Raw genomic sequence first — 3030 nt, 5'->3', positions numbered from 1 at the left:
TTACCTTGCGTATACTACACATTACATCAATTCTCTAACTTAACGCCATCCTTTCTGGGGCCAATGCCCAAAACAAGGCTCTGAAAAGAGCAGAAACCACAGTCAATGCAAAAACTCCAACTCCCGAAATGCTTCATGCTTGTTTCCACCACTTCCTGGCACGAGCAATCTCTTCAGTACTGGGAGTTGTAGTCATTCAGGGCCCGCACTTCCGGCGCGTAGGGGAGGATGCCTCTCCAGGAAACTACATTTCCCAGGAAGCTGTGCGTACCATTCTCCGCGTTTGGAGCGTTAGACTCCACCCCCGCCCCCTCCTCCCTCCTAGGGCTGCACAGCTCACGCCTTCCTGTTAGTCGGACCTGGTAGAAGTTCACTCCGATCAGCTGATCACAACTGACAACAGGAGAGGAGGAAGCCCGAGAGGCTGCGAAGGAGGTGGGGGGCGGAGATGGAGATGAGGATGGATCCTCCGGTGCCCTGAGAAACAGCCCCCGCCCCCACCGGCGCCCCGTGGTCCCCCGACGCCGCCTGGCCGCAGCCGAGCTGCTCCTTGGTGGGGTCCCCTGGCCGTCGCGGGAAGGGAGGGAGGGAAGGGCACGGCCCTGCCTAGGGGACGAACCGTAGTCCTGGAGCTCAGTCTGCCCCCAAGGGGGGGTGGCGGGTGCGGCTGTTGTGGGGGTGGGGTGGCATAAACAATAGATTCAGCTCTGGCCTCTGCCAGTGTTTGTGGGGGGTTTGGGGAGACCTTCTTTGTTCTTCGACTCTGCTCCTACCCCTCGGGTTGTGGTGGTGGTGCCCGGGAGGAAGGAAGGGTGAGGAATCCCCTGGCTGGAGGGAGACACCGAGGTAGGGGGCAGAGTGGGCATGTTTGCTTTGCCTGGCGGGCGGGGAGGTGTTCTTTTGAAGGCTGATTTTATATTTCTCTCAATTGCGACAAATTTTTGTTTTCGTGTGGGAGCTAGTTTGGGCACGTCTGAGGTTAGAGTGTAAATAAGGTTTCCTAGTCACTCCCTTCGCCTTCCTTGTTTATCTAAAAATAAGATTGATCGGTTGATTTCTGTGTAGGAGGGGTAGGAAGGAAATATCTGAAAAGAGGGCTTTGCAGTTCGTTGGGGCTTTAGAATGGGTGTCAAGGCGAAGGGGAGTTTGGAATATAATTGTAGAAGTCACAAAAGCCCCTTTCCTGCCCCAGTTATATATTTTTTTAAAGAGTTATTTTTAAGTTTTTGAGTAACAAAGAGAAAAATGGTTTTAACTCACTGCAGGTCTGGCTTTGCGGTGGGCCATAGTGCAGGAATTCTGTCTCCTGTTGCTCTTTTTTTTCAGTTAGAGAAGGAACAAAAGGAAGTACAGTAATTGTTTTGTATATTGTTTTCAAGCATGAAATGGTGATTCTTGTTTCCAGGTTTAGAGTTCTTAATAGACATCTGTCTAACCTGAAACAACTCTAGTACTTGGATGGTGCTAAAGTTTATTACTATTATCATTTCTTTAGCTTTTTCAGGCTTCTTTTTCCATCTCTCCCAATTGTGGAGTGCATGTGGGGGTGCAGAAGGTTGTCCCTCCAAGGATTTTTTGCTTAGTGATTTAAAAAATATCTATTTTTATTTGTTTCAGAGAGGAAAGGAGAGGGAGGGAGAGATGGAAACATCAGTGATCAGAGAGAACAGTCGATTGGCTTGATCGGCTGCCTCCAGCATGCCCCACACTGGGAATCTAGCCCTCAAGCTGGGCATGCGCCCTGACAGGGAATCGAACTGTGACCTCCTGTTCATAGGTCGATGCTCAACCATTGAGCCACGCCGGCCAGGCCAGTGATTTTTATTCTGAATTTAATAACTGAGTGAACAGAAAATTTCTGTCTGGGAAATAAAGTAGCAAAGTCTCTTAAATGCCTTGGGCCTAGAGGTAGTGGTTATTTTCAAAGGACAATTTGACCATAATTTTGAGAAGAAATTGCTAAGTCAGAATGATTTTTATTTTTATTTTTTTATTTTATTTTTTTTTTAATATATTTTATTGATTTTTTACAGAGAGGAAGGGAGAGAGATAGAGAGTTAGAAACATCGATGAGAGAGAAACATCGATCAGCTGCCTCCTGCACATCTCCCACTGGGGATATGCCCGCAACCCAGGTACATGCCCTTGACCGGAATCGAACCTGGGACCTTTCAGTCCGCAGATCGACGCTCTATCCACTGAGCCAAACCGGCTTCGGCCTAAGTCAGAATGATTTTTAGAGAGAGGAAGGAAGAGGAATAGAGAAATAGAAACATCCGAAGAGAAAGAAACCTCTATCAGCTGCCTCCTGCACGCCTCCTACTGGTGATGGTGCCGCAACCGCTGCATGTGTCCTGACCCAGAATCTATTCATTGATCTCTTGGTTCATGGGTTGATGCGCAACCAGTGAGCTACACTGGTGAGGCTGAGCCAGTGTAAATTTTACAAGCAAGAATGAGATTTCTTACAGGAGTTTTGGTGTTGTATTTAATCGCAATCTTTTTTTTTTTTTTTAAATCCTCACCTGAGGGTGTTTTTATTTTTTCCAGTGATTTTTTTTTTTTTTTTAAGATATGGAACTCTTCACAAATTTGCATGCCATCCTTGCACAGGGGCCTTGCTAATCTTCTCTGTATTGTTCTAATTTTAGTATATGTGCTGCCAAAGTGAGCACTCCAGTGATTTTTAAAAATAATTCTTTATTGTTGAAAGTATTACATATGTCCCCCTTTTTCCCCTGTTGACCCCCTCCGGCCCCAGTGATTTTTTTAGAGAGAGTGGAGAGGATGGAGGAGGTGGGGAGAGAGAGAAAGAGAGAAACATTGATGTGAGAGAGACACATCGATTGGTTGCCTCCCACACTTCCCCAATGGGGCTGGGGATTGAGCCTGCATCCGAGGTACATGCCTTTGACTGGGAATTGAACTCGAGCCCTTGGGTCCAGTGGCTGATGCTCTAACCACTGAGCAAAACCGGCCAAGGCTTTTTTTCTTTTTTTCTTTTAAGGTGTACTTCTGTTTTTAGATGAG

The 3030-nt window shown here is 47.0% G+C and overlaps 1 protein-coding gene and 1 non-coding gene across 5 annotated transcripts in view; one reads left to right on the top strand and one right to left on the bottom strand.

Moving 5' to 3' along the window:
• Positions 1-337: 337 nt before the first annotated feature.
• Positions 338-3030, top strand: part of ZFYVE1 (zinc finger FYVE-type containing 1) — a 49925-nt gene continuing 47232 nt past the window's right edge. For 2 of the 4 annotated variants that reach the window (XR_004968072.1, XM_036311988.1), the window contains exon 1: positions 339-553. The gene's annotated coding sequence lies outside the window, so the exon portion shown is untranslated. Of the gene's footprint in view, positions 554-3030 lie in introns of all 4 variants that reach the window. The other 2 variants (XM_036311980.1, XM_036311999.1) reach the window with 2 other exon arrangements.
• LOC118661240 lies at positions 2569-2675 on the bottom strand. Its single transcript, XR_004969218.1, has one exon. It is a non-coding gene; the product is annotated as a U6 spliceosomal RNA (small nuclear RNA).

Source organism: Myotis myotis, unplaced genomic scaffold, assembly GCF_014108235.1.
Source record: "Myotis myotis isolate mMyoMyo1 unplaced genomic scaffold, mMyoMyo1.p scaffold_m19_p_1, whole genome shotgun sequence".
Taxonomy (NCBI): domain Eukaryota; kingdom Metazoa; phylum Chordata; class Mammalia; order Chiroptera; family Vespertilionidae; genus Myotis; species Myotis myotis.
This window is presented reverse-complemented; position numbering and strand designations above follow the sequence as displayed.